General features: G+C 40.0%; 1 protein-coding gene and 1 non-coding gene across 7 annotated transcripts in view; one reads left to right on the top strand and one right to left on the bottom strand.

The window, feature by feature from the left end:
• Window positions 1-16,765, top strand: part of OSBPL1A (oxysterol binding protein like 1A) — a 214,066-nt gene that overhangs the window by 156,337 nt on the left and 40,964 nt on the right. The window lies entirely within an intron of this gene.
• Window positions 10,216-10,322, bottom strand: LOC122425963. Its single transcript, XR_006265103.1, has one exon. It is a non-coding gene; the product is annotated as a U6 spliceosomal RNA (small nuclear RNA).

A 16,765-nucleotide genomic window follows, 5' to 3' on the forward strand; every position in this document is an offset into this window, starting at 1 on the left:
AGGATGTCCTGGAGGCATCTTTCTAGAGAACTCACCTCTTCCCAACCAGTTTTAAAAAGTCAGTTAAAAGGAGTTGCTCTTTTGAAAGAAAGAGCTGAGGCTTAGATGCCCACAGGCCCATCTTCTGATCTTGCCCCTGACCCCTAAAACGCCTCTTTGGGGCTTGGGGATCTATAAAACACAGTTGGAAAAACACAGACTCTTTCCAGTAACACTTGATCATGCTTAGGATTTCTAAGCGAAATACTTAACAATTAAAGTCATAATTTTGGGACTTCCCAGGTGCCTTTGCAGGAGACACAAGAGACACGGGTTCGATCCTTGGGTCGGGAACATCTCCTGGAGAAGGAAATGGTAGTATTCTTACCTAGAGAATCCCATGGACAGAGGAGCCTGGTGGGCTGCAGTCCGTGGGGTCGCAAAGGGTCGGACACGACTGAGCAACTTAGCACACAGCATGAGCAGATTTTAATTCTTTGGTCTCATTTGCTTTGATATTAGTCAGTTGGATTTTTCTTCAGCAGCTCTTTAAAAGTGTGTGTGTGTGTGTGTGTATAGAGATGATTGTCTTTAAAAATATTTAATTGGTGATTCATGTGGTTCAAAATTCAGAAATGTAATAGGGTATATTTTGCAAGTTAGTATCCACTTTTTAAACTAGCCACTCCTCTGCCTTTTCCCAAGTGCAACCATTAATACATACAATTTTGTTTTTTCACACTAATGATAGAAAATGCAGTCATACAGTTCTTGCCCTTGCTTTTTAAAAATAATATATGTACCAAATTATTTGTTTGACAAATACATTTCGAGCTACTATTAATGCCACATTCTATTCGAAGTGCTGAGGTTACAGTAATGAACAAGCCAAGCTGCTGTTCTGTTGAAGTGCCCATTTCTGAATTGAGGGAGGTTGAGAATCTTTCTGTGATCTATCTGTACTTTTTTCCTGTGAATTGCTAGTACATCTTGCCCATTTTCTCTAGGAGTGTTCAACTTACTAATTTTTAGCTGCTTTATAATACCATTACTAGCTTTTTGTATGTGATACAAGTTGAAAATATTTTTTTCCAGGTTTGTCAAAAGGGAAGATAATTCTTAGAAAAATCTCTAATTCCTCCCACATAGCAGATAATTACCATGTAATTCTTATCACCATATGCCCTTTGAAAAAAAAAATGACCTAGAAAAGTGTAGCTATTAAGAGCTACTTGGGTTTGATTTCATATCTACCACATTCCTGACTGTAAGCAAGTTGTAATCACTTTGACACCCAACTTCTTCTGTAAAAGGGATGTAATAACAGGACCTACCTTGTTGGGTTGTTGTGGTAATTAAATGAGATAATCTATGCAAAGGAGTCATAGTGATTTTAACTCATTAAATCTCAGGTGCTGTTATTAGTAGAAAACTGATAAACCTTAAGCAAAAGTAAATAAATGGAATTTTTTTTTGTTTGTTTGTTTCTTGTAGCTCATAAGAAAAGGATTTTGGATGGGTTGTAGAAGTTTACTTTGGCCTTTGAAATTTGGGAAACAGGTTGCTGTTGTTCAGTAGCTAAGTCACTTTTGACTCTTTGCGACCCCATGGACTGCAGCACACCAGGCTTCCCTGTCCTTCACCATCTCCCAGAGTTTTCGCAAACTCGTATCCATTGAGCTGGTGATGCCATCCAACCATCTCATCCTCTGTCGCCCCCTTCTCCCCCTGCTCTCTATCTTTTCCAGCATCAGGGTCTTTTCCAGTGAGTCAGCTCTTAGTATCAAATGGCCAGAGTATTGGAACTTCAGCTTCAGCATCAGTCCTTAGTGAATATTCAGGGAAACAGGTAGCTAAAATAAAAGTGTTCATTTCGAAATAACGATTATTTTCTTTTGAATGTGAAATAAGGAAAACTATCTCTTATGGTTGCTTTTCATTATATTTTATATAAATTTCATTTATATTTATATTTTTATATTTTATTACATTTTAAAGTAATGGTTACATCTAAACATAGTTTTTCTTCATTAAGATTACAAAGGTGTGGCTGGTTGTAAGCGTATGTTGTCAGAAGTGTAAACAAGAGGTGACTAGAGGCTTGAAGCGCTGTTATTCATTCCTTAGTCCCTTGATACTACCTTCCCCATGCAGAGGTCTCATTACTTCTCTTTTCGATCCCTAGGCTTCTTGAATCTCTTAGGTAAATATCGATTTTCTATTTCAAGTTTGCTTTATATGCACTTATAATCCTCAGAATGTCAGAAGAAAGAAGAAATTAAATATTTAATAAAATGTATTTCCTTGCTTGGCATCTTACTGTATTTGAAGATGTACCCTCTTTCTCTTCCATATACATAAGCACAAGGTTCTGAGTGCCTGGGAGATAGTCAGTGTAGCTTAGTCTTTTAATGGTCTGCCTTATTCTGTTTACTCTGCCCATTTCTTAATTATGGTAATTCATAGACTGGGCATCTTGGCTTTTGATGGCCTGTGGGATTTGGTCTTTACAAATACATCGAAGTGTCTCCCATTGGAGCAGTGCCAACCTGAATTTTGCCTGAAGGAGAAAACAGCCTCAGGGGACATAGAGTTCTTCTGTATTGTTTGCTGTGCTTGTTAACACAGAAAGATTTTCCTATTTTAGGTAGCACCATATAAAATAATAATAAGTTTTTATTGTTGTTGAATCTCTGTCGTGTCTGACTCTTTGTGACACCATGGACTGTAGCCTGTCAGGCTACTCTGCCCATGCAAGAATACTGGAGTGGGTTGCTATTTCTTTCTCCAGGGGATCTTCCCAGCCCAGGGATCAAACCCCAGCCTCCTGCATTGCAGGCGACTCTTTACCATCTGAGCTACCAGGGATGTCAGTAAGGATTTGCAAGATGTAAATTAGGAAAGTTACTGTTTTCAAAACAAAAAGATCCTTTAACCATTTCTTTGCTTTGTACCATTAAAATCTTTAGAAAATGTGGTTCGTGCACAACTCTACAGAGCACATTCAGGGCTTGTAGAACATGACAGATCCTATTCATGGGGTACAGCCTGTTGTTGAGTCGTGTTGATGCAGCACCATGCTCAGCCAGGATTTGAAGTCTAAGCATGAGCTGCCATTCTGCCGTAGTGAGTATTCTCAGAGCCAATTCCTTGCTCTTCTGGAAATGACTCACATTAATTACACATCCTGGTTCTCAAGCAGGAAGCGTTGCCCCTGCATCTGACAAATGTGGGAAGCGTAGATGACTGTCATAGATCTGCATGCTGTGACGATATGTGGGGAATGTAATATGACTTGTGCTAGAGCAAGTACAGCCAGTGGTAAGAGACGGAGCCTGGTGTCCTGCTAGCGCTGGAGTGAAGCAGTGTGCTTCTGGGCTGTCAGAAAGCCCAGTTTTAGCAAGACTGGCTGGGTGAACCAAGTAGATTGTTCTTGAACCATAGAACCTTCACAATGTTGTCTTGCTTTTGTGCTTTGATGTTTTGGGTCTTTGAGTCCCTTAAGTAGATTGTGAAAAATTCTAGTAGGTGAAAGTGTACCAAGATGATAAAATAGTCGAGAACTGTCAACATAGTGCACTTTCCTTCTGCATCTGGTTCTGGCTATATGACATAGCATAGCTTTGTGGCTCTGGTTAGCATTTAGCCCGTCCATGCTGCATCTCTGACTTGAGCAACACCTCACAAAAGCTCAGTCCAGAAGCAAGATGTTAGAACCGAGGTCTGACTGTTGGCTAGAGCCACTGTCTTCTGGCTGTATTGTGTCAACTTCAGACCCACAGAGCTTCTGCATCTTCAGATGCATAATATTAATGGCCCCAGTGTACATATGGATTATAAATTGACGTGTATAAAATACTTTAACAAACTCCATAGCTTTCAATTCTCAGAATAGCTCTGAGTCGTAGGTAGGGCAATTATTATTATATCCTTAGCTCTACAGATGAACAGATTGAAGCACAGAAAGTTTAGTTAACTTGCCCAAGATCACTTAGCAAATAAGTGATAGGACCTGCAGGCAAGCCAGATATTCTGACTTCAGAGCCTCCGTTCTTTTCTTAAAATTTAGAGTCTTCATAGATGTTTAGAATAACAGAGATTTATATGCCTAGGCAAATTCCTGGATTGATATTCTGAAATGTAAAACAGTCTGTCCCAGCTTTTAATTAATGCAGTTCTGTTTTGTTTCTTTTATGTAATAATTTGCAGAGAATTAACATCATAGTCCCAGAGAGTTTATTAATCACCCATCTGCTGTTGGCTCAGAGTTAGGCACTATTACTAATTACAGTGGACATGGAATGTGTTTTCTGGGCCTTTGTACATTTCCACTTGTATTAACATGAGTATACAAAAGAACACATGAACGCATTGAAAATTCTGCCAACTTCAAACAGATATAAAAATTTCTCTTCCTATAATCTCTATTGTCTACTAGCTTCCTACCAAAGTAGAATATTCCAAAGGATGTAGGAATGATTAAAGGTGTAATGTTCCATGGAAATTGTTCCTCTTCAATAACTGTGCGTTCTCTTTTTATAAGTGAAGACCAAGATTTTTGGCTTTTTTCCCAGGATTATGATTGACATTATCTTACTGGAAAGAACAAGAAAATCTCAGAAGGTGAGGTAGACTTCTTCCTTCTGACTGTTGTGTTTTAGGACACTATGTAACCTTTATTAGCAGAAGAAACCTTCTTAGTAAAGAGAGGAATACTGTTCTTTGCAGTACGGGAATCTTACTGGGCTCCGAGAAACCAGAAAGGAAACTGGCGTGTAAGTCAAATGACGTCCATGGAGGTGTTACGTGTCGCAGAGCAGGAAGGAACCAGAAATTCAGCTCTCCTTAGAAATTCTATCCCTCTGATGGGTAAGCAGTCAAAAAGATCTCAGGTCGCTCTAAAAGGAAGTTAAATCAGGCTATTGAACTGGCTAAAGCAGATCACAAACTGTTATATTTATTCTAGAAAAGCGCATGTGGTTTAAAGGCCAGCTTCTCTCTAAACCGAAGGGCTGGTTCCTGGGTATGTTTTCATCAGTCCATGTTGGCTTGGCAATGTGATGATTCTGTAGGCTTTCCTCTTAATCCAGTAATGGTATTATAAAGTTCAGAGCCTCAGAAAGAGGCAGAGTCGCGTTTGCAGAGGGATACTTAACTATCCAGTGCGTATGTGCTCCTCTGCGTGTCTCCTCTTTGTGTTGGCCACAGTTTGCATAGTCTCCAGACTCTTGTTTTGGGGAATCTGAAGGCCTTGACTGCAGTGTCCAGGTGACACGCAGCCTGTTAGACACAGCTTTGCTCCTGACTTGTGTTCAGGTATCAGCCGTTGCCGTCGGCGCTCAGGGCTACTCCGGGGTCTTGCCATATCTCACACTGCCTGCTGCCAGACTCCTAGGCCAGCTGGAGCACACCCGGGTAGAGTCCAAGAAACTCCTGTTACAGTCAGGAAAGGCTGCTTCCCCGTTTCCTGCCAGCAAAATTACTGGCAGCAAAACAGCTTTAGATCCTTTCTGGAATGTGGGAAGGTGTGAGTGGAAGGTTTCGTGCTCTCCGCCTCTGTGCTCCGTAGCTGGCCACACTGCAGGAGGGCTTAGGGCAGCCTTTCAGGTGAGACAAGGACGAAGAAATTGGCTCTGACTTGTGCTGCGCGCAGCCTGCGTTTTGTCTGTGTTCTCCGTCATCAAGACCATTTCCTTTAGGTCTTAGATGACCTTATCATGACCTGCTCTCTGTACTTTCATTAGTTTACACCTGTTCCAGCCCCCTCATTGCATGAAGTGTCAGTTAACTCTTTGAGATAAGGTGAGCAGAGAATACATACTCTGTCCCTAAGTTAAGTGAGGTCTGCCTTAACTTAATGTGTCTTGCCTTCTTGCCAACTGTGCCAAGCACCATTCAGTAGGCTCGACGTGACAAGATCCTGTTGCCCAAGGGGCCAGCTTCTCTCTAAACTGAAGGACTGCTTCCTGGGTATGTGTGCATCAGTCCATGTTGGCTTGGCAGTGTGATGTTTCTGTAGGCTTTCCTCTTAATCCGGTAAAGGTAATAAACTAACAAGAATAGGAAGTCAATTTACTATGTTACTGAAGTTGGACAAAGAATTCTAAATTTTAGAAAGCCAATATGGAAAGCAGTTTGAAATTTTAAATATGCATTTTAACTTATTAAAATCAAAATAAGTAATAGCTCTTATTAAACAAGGCCATAAAATCACCTTCATCTCCTTGCTATATAGAGCCAGATTTATTAAGTGACAATTATAGGCTTTTCATAATGTAAGAGATCAAAATGAAAAATAATCTTTAAAATACACTGCAAAACCAGATAGCAATATCAGATAATTACTTAAAGTTACCACAGTAAGCTTAAAATAGGAAACCAAGTTGTCGGACTTTTAAAAATATGCATAGTCCCTGAAAAGGCACTGGACTAGTCTTAGGGATCTCATCTTAGATTTGCACGGGCTTTCTTCTAAGACTAAAGGCTGATTTTATTTGAAGATGTCTAGGAGCAGATTAAATACCCAGCTGCCCACCCAACCCCCTGACCTTCATGTCTGACTCAGCCCCAAGTTTGGTGCTGATTCTAGGTATGCAGAGACAACTTGCAATTCCCCTATTTGTCCAAATTCAAGTCTGGAAGTTGGTAGAAGGTACATTACAATATCAGTCATGCAAGAAAAAGTTGTAAGCGATAGGGTCTCTTTTTAAGACTCATCCAAGCTTGCTTCTGTTGAAATGGAGATAGATTTTAGGAATTTCATTGTATTGTATAGGTATATTTTAGTTATTTTGTGTTGATACTAATATATTACACTTATGAAATGTTTCATATAAATAAAATGCCTTTGAAGATCTTATACCTCCACATATAAGTACAACTTTATTTACTCTTCCATGACTGAAGAATGATAGCATTTTTGAGACTATGGACATAAATCAACTTTGGAGGGCAAACATTGTTTTCCTTGGTTTAATGAAAGCATCATTTTCATGATGATAAAACCAGATTGCATCAACTTAAGCTGAAATTCTTTGAGTTGCAAGACCAGAGAAACTTGTTTTATACCCAGATTTAATTGTTAAAGTATTGAAACAGAATCCAGAAATGAAATAACATTTTGAAACTGAAGTATCTCACCTGTGAACATTCTTGAGTATTTTGTGATCCAGCCTCCTCTTAGTCACAAAATCAATTATGGTAGTTGAAATTCAATCCATATTTATTGAATCAATTTTTTTTTAATTGACTTGTTCTAAAGTTTCCTAAAGATACCCTGTGGAAAGCGGAGGGCCTCTTTCCTGACTGTCTATGCCAGTGCTTCTATAAAATAGTCTCTTGACCATTGTTGGGGGGAGGGGGTCCCCTAGGACCCTTTTAGGGAGAACCACAAGGTTAAAACAAGCTTCTTAATATTACTAAGATATTAGCCTTTTTAAAAAAAAATTATTATCCACTAATAAGCATACAGTGCAGTTTTTTAGATACTACGTGATGATGCAACATCACTGATTCAGTGCAGGCACAGTTATGAGCAACAAGCTATCTTCTGTAAAACCAGACATTAAAGGGACTGCGAAAGTGTTTAATAATGTCACTATTCTTACTAAGGTATTTTTGTTTTGGACAGTACAGTTACTTTTTTTCATAAAAATGTAATTTAAGTTAGCATATTTATTTTAATGTTATTAATAAGAAAAATTTGTTGTGGTTTTTTTTTTCTGATACAGTAAGTAGTGATAGATGTAATCTACAATAAAAGAATACTCTTTGGGACCACAAATAATTTTTAAGAATTAAATAGATCTTAACACCAAAAAGTTTGGGAAACCAACAAGTTACAGTATAGTTTCTTTTTGCTTCTTTGTTGAAGCAAAATTAACATACTTTGAAATTCAAGCTCTTAAATATACAATTTGATGAGTTTTGGCAAATTCATATATTCATGTAACAAACCCTCCCTCCCCCCATCAAGATATAGATTGTTTCCATTACTCCGGAAAGCTCCCTGTAACTTCCCGTCACACCCCCCCCTCTCCCCGCCACACCGCCCATAACCACCCTCTGTTCTCATTTCTGTCACGATAGATTCAGTTCAGTCGCTCAGTCGTGTCCAACTCTTTTCGACCCCATGAATCGCAGCACGCCAGGCCTCCCTGTCCATCACCAACTCCCGGAGTTTACCCAAGCTCATGTCCATCGAGTCGGTGATGCCATCCAGCCATCTCATCCTCTGTCATCCCCTTCTCCTCCTGCCCCCAATCCCTCCCAGGATCAGGGTCTTTTCCAATGAGTCAACTCTTCGCATGAGGTGGCCAGAGTATTGGAGTTTCAGCTTCAGCATCAGTCCTTCCAGTGAATACCCAGGCTGATCTCCTTTAGGATGGACTGGTTGGATCTCCTTGCAGTCCAAGGACTCTCAAGAGTCTTCTCCAAACCACAGTTCAAAAGCATCAATTTTTCGTGCTCAGCTTTCTTCACAGTCCAACTCTCACATCCATACATGACCACTGGAAAAAAACCATACCTTGACTAGATGGACCTTTGTTGGCAAAGTAATGTCTCTGCTTTTTAATATGCTATCTAGGTTGGTCATAACTTTCCTTCCAAGGAGCAAGCATCTTTTAATTTCATGGCTGCAGTCACCATCTGCAGTGATTTTGGAGCCCAAAAAAGTCTGACACTGCTTCCACTCTTTCCCCATCTATTTGCCATGAAGTGATGGGACCAGATGCCATGATCTTAGTTTACTGAATGTTAAGCTTTAAGCCAACTTTTTCACTCTCCTCTTTCACTTTCATCAAGAGGCTCTTTAGTTCCTCTTCACTCTCTGCCGTAAGGGTGGTGTCATCTGCATATCTGAGGTTATTGATATTTGTCCCGGCAATCTTGATTCCAGCTTGTGCTCCTTCCAGCCCAGCGTTCCTCATGATGTACTCTGCATATAAGTTAAATAAGCAGGGTGACACTATACAGCCTTGACATACTCCTTTTCCTATTTGGAACCAGTCTGTTTGTCCATGCTGGTTCTAACTGTTGCTTCCTGACCTGCATATAGGTTTCTCAAGAGGTGGGTCAGGTGGTCTGGTATTCCCATCTCTTTCAGAGTTTTCCACAGTTTATTGTGATCCACACGATAGATTAGTCTTGTCTATTATTGAACTGCATTGTGAATGGAATGTGCATGCTCTCTCTCTTGTTTTTTTAAACTTTTTGCCATGTATTGGGAGTATGGCCAGTAACAATGTGATAGTTTCAGGTAAACAGGCATGGAACTCAGCCATATGCATGTATATATATATGCATATACACATATATACATGTATGTATACACATACATACATACACATGTGTCCTTTCTTCCTCAAACTCTGGTCCCATCCAGGCTGCTGCATCACAATGAGCAGAGCTCCGGGTGCTGCACAGTAGGTCCTTGTTGGTGATTCATTTGAAACACAGCGATGTGTTGCATGTAATCTTTTTTAGCATGGCTTTAATCGCTCAGTGTTTCTGAGAGTCATCCGTGTCATGTGTATCAGTGTTCAGGTTTTTTAATGCTGAGTGATAATGCCATCGTTTGAATATGCAACGGTTTGTTTCTCTGTATCCCTGTTAATGAACATTTGGGCTTTTCTCACTTGGGAGTTTTATTGAATAAGGCTGCTTTAAGCATTCTTATACACGTCTTCTTTATGGACAGTTTTTCACTTTGTTATGTAGGAGTAGCATATAGGGGTTCTAGAGAGGGTGTGTATTTAGCTACAGAAAGTTACTGTAATGTTTGCCAAAGTCAATGCAACATTTCTCTGTATGTGAGAATTTCGGTTACTCTGCAACCTCACCAACATTTGATGCTTTACGGGTATAACAGAGTCGCATCCTGGTTTTAATTTACGTTTTGTAAATGATTTTGAGCACTTACACATGCATTTTTGAGTCAGTTTTAAAGTTTTCTTTGGGAAGTGCCTGAGGGTTATGCCCATTTTAAATTGGGTTGTATGTCTTTGTATTATTGATTTGTAGGAACTCTTTCTATATTTTGGATATAATTCTTTTTTTTAATTTTTAAAATTAATTTTTAGTGAAATATAGTTGCTTTACAGTGTTGTGTTTCTGCTGTGTAGCAAAGTGAATCAGCTATATGTTTACATATATCCCCTCTCTTTTGGATTTCCTTCCCATTTGGGTATAGTAGGTTGTTCTGTATAATAGATTCTCGTTAATTATCAATTTTATAAATATGTGGAACACCTCATGACTTTGTGTGTTATCCTTGAGCCGAGTCCATGCTAATCTTCTCTGTATCACTCCAAATTGAGTATATATGCTGCTGAAGCGAGCACTGGATGTAATCCTTTATCAAATATATGTTCAGTTCAGTTTAGTCGCTCAGTTGTGTCTGACTCTTTGCAACCCCATGGGATGCAGCACGCCAGGCGTCCCTGTCCATCACCAACTCCCGGAGTTTACCCAGGCTCATGTCCATCGAGTCGGTGACGCCATCCAACCATCTCATCCTCCATCGTCCCCTTCTCCTCCGGCCTTCACTCCTTCCCAGCATCAGGGTCTTTTCCAGTGAGTCAGTTCTTCACATCAGGTGGCCAAAGTATTGAAGTTTCAGCTTCAGCATCAGTCCTTCCAATGAATGTTCAGGACTTATTTCCTTTAGGATTGACATATGTAGCATGTATTTTTTTCTCTGAGTTGATAGCTTACCTTTCCATTGCCTTAATAATAAATAGACATCTTAATACCTTCTTTGAACAGAAGTTTTTAGTTTTATGAAATCCATGTTACAACTTTTCTCTTTTATGTTAGGGCTTTTTTGTGTCCACTCTAAGAAATCTTTGCCTCTGCCTCCCCCAAAATATTAACCATTGTCCTTGGTTCTCTCTAGTATCATTAATGATGTGTGTTCTTCAAGTTAGCTTCATCAGTATCTTTTAATGAGAATAACATAACAGTTTGAGAGTAAATAAATAGCCCTTTTTGGTTGCTATTGAAAAATTATAGGACAAATGGATTGTGGGACTCAACCTAGAGCCCTAGTTCATAGAAAACCAACTGGCATAAAATCTCAACAACATTTACTGAGTACCTGCCGTGTTCCAACCACAGGTTCAACAGAGTTTAGAATCTCATGTAATAAAGTTTAAGTTAATAAGAGTGTTGTATTTTTTATGGTTCTTTGTGCTGACCAGGAGGAGGACAGGATAGAGAGGAGTGATGCATTTCCAAAAATGGAAACTGATACTTTTTAACTAACTTTTAAGTAAGAGTATCTTTTTGCATTACTGTTGAGATTACTAGGCTTTTCTGCCCATTATTTTCTTTCAACCTTTATAAAAGATTTGCAAATTGTACCCCAGATGAACTATGTAAGATTCATAATTTGTGAAAATGAGGCTTTTAATTACTTTGATGATTTACTCTTGTAGCGTCATTTTGAAATCTAGTCTTCAATTTTTTTAATATGATTTTATTTTGCAGTTTATTCCTAATGGCTTCCTTGTTTGGAAGACTTTCATTTTGGGTGTTTAGCAAACATCAGTAGTGCAATAAAAATTACAAATGGTTAGTTTCAAATACAAGCTGTGTTCATTAGGGTTATATTTAAATTGGTGGAAGGGAAGATTTGGGGGAAAAGAGAAGAAAAATTCTGATAGTTGAAAAGTAGAAGTGATAAGCACCTAATAATTGGAAGAAGATACACACACATAAGTATAAACACCTAATACCTGTGTAAGTGTACACATACACGTTTTCAGTGTTACAGTTATACATGTATTAAAGTCTGCTTCTCTATGAAATTATTTTCTTAGATTTTTAGTTCTTAGGATTCCTTTGATCTTGAATCAAAGGTTAGAATTAGATTGTTTTATGCTTGTCTAAATATCCTAATGAATATTCTGCTAAAAATGGCGATTCCTTCAGAAGATTTAAGAAATGGAACTGAAAATGTATGTTAAGGAATTTGGTTTTGAAAATGTTTTCTTAAGAGATGACTTAAAGGCAGAAAATTTGATTATCTGTGTTCTTCATGCCTCACTTACCACTTATCCATATCTTTCATTTTTTCGCTGGTTTTCTTTTTGTTGCCCATTTTAACTTGAGAGATGTTAGGTAAAACACTCAGCACCTGTTACCATGCAAAATACTCTGCCATGTGGGGCATGCAGAAGAGAATAAGACATAGTCCCTGACCTCAGGGGAACCGCAGTCTCTAGTGAGTGACAGATGTGTACAGAAATAACAGGATATGAAGGAGGATAGGGAAAATTAAGAACTGTGGAATTTAAGCATACCATGGAACACCAACCAACCTCATTTCTTGAAATTAGCACATTGGAGTGCGTTTAAAATCACATTACTTAGAGATGGCCAGCAAACACATGAGCATCTCTCATTATTAAAGAAATGCAAATCAAAACTGCAGTGAGTTATCACCTCACTACCCGTCAGAAGAGCCATCATCAGAAAATCTACAAACAATAAATGAGGGAGACGGTGTGAAGGAAAGGGGACCCTCTTGCACTGTTGGTGGGAATGTAAATAGATAACAGCCACTTTGGAGAACAGTATGGAGATTCCTTAAAACACTAGGCATAAAACTACCATCTGACCCAGCAATCCCACTACTGGACATATACCCTGAGAAAACCATAATTGAAAATTGACATATGTACCACAGCGCTTTTTGCAGCACTATTTACAATAACTGGGACATGGAAGCAACCTAGATGTCCATTGACAGATGAAATAGATGAGGAAGATGTGGTATATGTGGGATATTACTCAGTCATAAAAAGGAACAAATTTGAGTCCGTTCTAGTGAGGTGAATGAACCTGGAGCCTGTTATACAGAGTGAAGTAAGTCAGAAAGAGAAAAACAAATATTATATATTAATGCATACATATGGAATCTAGAAAAATGGTACTGATGAACCTATTTGCAGGGCAGGAATACAGATGCAGACATAGAGAACCGACTTTGGACACAGGGGGAAAAGGAACGAGAGGATGGGATGAATTGAGCGAGGACCATTGAAACATATACATTACCATATGTAAAATAACTCGCTAATGGGAAGTTTCTGTATAACACAGGGAGCTCAACCCTGAACCATTTTTTTAGATTCAACACATAGGCGACATCATCTGTATAGGTCTTCCTGTCTGACTTCACTCAGGAGGACCATCTCTGGGTCCATCTCGGATATCCCTTTTCTTACTGCAGATGTAGCTGCCACCTGAAATAGATCAGCCATCCCAGTCACCCCGCTGGAGATTAGCCCCAGGTTAAGGGAACGGCTACCCAGTCCAGTATTCTGGCCTGGAGAATTCCAGGGACTGTATAGTCAAAGGGGTCGCAAGAGGTTAACTGAGCAACTTTCACTTTCATGCGGGAAGGCAGGGGTGTGGGCTGCAGCCCTGGATCCCTTCCCATGTGTCTTTCCTGCCCTTGTGTGAGGGCCTGCACCCGAATGTGCTGGCATTCCCATGGGGCACATCCGTGCCCATTCCGAAGACCCGGAGGAGCTCAGTGGCCTGGTGAAGACAGAAGCATCTCCCAGAGGTGTGGGGGCCTGGTGGTCTGAACTTGCACAGTGTGTTCAGAGCGAGGGGAACCCAGCGCAGCCTTTGTGAGTCACACTTCACGTTAACTTGGGTCAGCTGGGGCTCTGTGTACATGCTGTGATGCAGGGCGTGGTGTCAGGGCAGCACGGAGATGAAGCGACTGGGACGGGACCTTCCCTTAGAGACCAGTCATTGTACCCTTGTGTCCACAGTCAGAGTGGCATGTGTATGGTTGAAAATAGAACCGGGCTGCATCGCTCTCAGTCCCTGGTACAGGGTGTTTTCTCTCTGTGTGAAGGGAAAAAGGAAGCATAGAATTCAGGATAATGACTCTCAGATAAACTCGAAGGCAAGAGAATGATTGATCTGTGTGCGCAGCCTGGAAACTCTGAGGCCTGCTCTCCATGGTTCTGATTTCTGCCTGGAGTAACGCCGCCTCATCCAAGATCAGTAGGGAATTCTTATTATTCTTCCCTACCCCTGCGTGGAAGGAGTGAACATTTAAAATATAGAAACATACCCTTTTAAGTACAAATCATTTTTTTAAAACTTTAATCTACCTAATTTAAAAAAATCCATTCCCTCTGCTTCTTTAGATAATACTGCAGATTTCACGTCCTCTTAATGATTGGGCTATGGACTGTTTTGCTTCTCATTGACTGTAGACTCATGTAAGTGAGTAATTTTGTGCTCCGCTCTACAATCTGAGAGCAATTCTAGCCTTTTGTGTTTAGAAGTAATCATGGAAATCCATTATGTCCAATAGTTGACACAGGTGATTTTTGAGCATTTGAAATGTGTCTAGTGTGACCAAGAAACAGTCTTTAGTCTTATTTAATTTTAATAAGGATAGGTTTTATTGTGTTAATTTCATAATATAGTTTGTAAAAGTGAAGCAGTACAAAGTATTTTGCCATTAAACATAACATTACTGCTTTGGTAAGACTACATTTCACTTTGTTAAAAATGTGGTAGCTAAATTGAGATGTGCTCTGAGTGTAAAATCAACACTGGATTTTGAAGACATGGTGTGGGGAGAAGTATAAAATATCTCACTAATATTTTTATATTGATTACATTTGAAATGCTAATATTTTGGACCCTATTGGGTTAAATCAAATATATTATTAAAATTAATTTATCTTGTTGCTTTTTTTTTTAAAAGACACTACAAAGTTTAAAATTATCTGTGAAACTCTCATATTTCTGTGATACAGTATACAGTATGTGTTAGTTGCTCAGTCGTGTCCAGCTTCTCTGCAACCCCATGGACCGTAGCCCGCCAAGTTGCTCTTTCCATGGAATTTTCCAGGCAAGAATACTGGAGTGGGTAGTCATTCTCTTCTCTAGGGAATCTTCCTGCCAGGGATTGAACCCAGGTCTCCTGCATTGCAGGCGAATTCTTTACGATCTGAGCCACTGGGGAAGCCCCATTTCTATGGTAAGTCCCTCAGCTTTGGCACTGCTGACATTCAGTTCAGTTCAGTCGCTCAGTCGTGTTCGACTCTGCGACCCTGTGAACCGCAGCATGCCAGGCCTCCCTGTCCATCACCAACTCCCGGAGCTCACCCAAGCTCATGTCCATCGAGTCAGTGATGTCATCCAACCATCTCATCCTCTGTCGTCCCCTTCTTCTCCTGCCCCCAATCCCTCCCAGCATCAGGGTCTTTTCCAGTGAGTGAGTTCTTTGCACCAGGTGGCCAAAGTATTGGAGTTTCAGCCTCAACATCAGTCCTTCCAATGAACACTCAGGACTGATCTCCTTTAGGATGGACTGGTTGGATCTCCTTGCAGTCCAAGGGACTCTCAAGAGTCTTCTCCAACACCACAGTTCAAAAGCATCAGTTCTTTGGCACTCAGCTTTCTTTATGGTCCAACTCTCACATCCATACATGACCACTGGAAAAACCATAGCCTTGACAAGACAGGCCTTTGTTGGCAAAGTAATGTCTCTGCTTTTTAATATGCTGTCTAGGTTGGTCATAACTTTCCTTCCAAGGAGCAAGCATCTTTTAATTTCATGGCTGCAGTCACCATCTGCAGTGATTTTGGAGCCCCAAAAACAGCCAATGCCACTGTTTCCACTGTTTCCCCATCTATTTCCCATGAAGTGATGGGACCAGATACCATGAACTTAGGTTTCTGAATGTTGAGCTTTAAGCCAACTTTTTCACTCTCCTCTTTGACCTTCATCAAGAAGCTCTTTAGAAGCTGGATAATTTTTTTGGTGTGGTGACCTGTCTTGTTCCATGTGGGATATTTAGCAACATCCCTAGACGAGCTGATGGAGACCAACTTCCCACCCAGCGCAGGAATGCCTATCAGGGCCATGACCGAAAGGGATCCTCCAGCATCTGTTTGAAGCCCTTCCTTGTTGAGATCTCTTGTCTCCCCTATTTGGAATTAACTATAAGACAGATTATGTTTTATGTTGGCTGTTATGTTGTTGTTTAGTACCTAAGTTATGACCTACTCTTTTGCGACCCCATGGACTGTAGCCCACCAGGCTCCTCTGTCCATGGGATTCTCCGGGCAAGATTACTGAAGTGGGTTGCCATTTCCTTCTCCAGGGAATCGTCCCAACCCGGGGATCAAACCTGTGTCTCCTGCATTGGCAGGTGGATTCTTTACCACTTAGCCACCAGGGAGGCTCATAGCTGTTATGTTAGCTTGTATAACATTAGGTTTGTATTATATTTACCTTAGCTGTCCTGCATCTTCCACCAGTGATCCTAGTGCTGATCTCTTGAGTAGCACAACATAAACCAAATTCTTTTAATTCAGTTCTTAATTGAAGAATAATTGCTTTACAATATTGTGTTGATTTCTGCCATACATCAACATGTATCAACCATAGGTATACACATGTCCCCTCCCTCTTGAACTTCCCTCCCACCCCATCCTACCCCCCCTAGATTCTTTATGAAAGGAATAATGTGTACCAAAAGGCCTTATAAATTTCCAAAGCGCATTCATCAAATACTTAAACCTCTACTCCAAGTAAAGCTTGGATGTCGCTTATCTCCTGCTTTCTTGCTTGCAAAATATGTCTTGTTTTTTTGTTCTTCTTGCCTTTAATTAGAATAGTAACGTATACACATATATTTAATGTAAGCATCTGTTGGGAAAGATACAATCCCTTATTCAGTTTTCACAAAACTTATTTTAGGCTCATAACTTCCTAGACATAGATTTTGTTTTTTAACAG

Source organism: Cervus canadensis, chromosome 23 (genome assembly GCF_019320065.1).
Source record: "Cervus canadensis isolate Bull #8, Minnesota chromosome 23, ASM1932006v1, whole genome shotgun sequence".
NCBI classification, from domain to species: domain Eukaryota; kingdom Metazoa; phylum Chordata; class Mammalia; order Artiodactyla; family Cervidae; genus Cervus; species Cervus canadensis.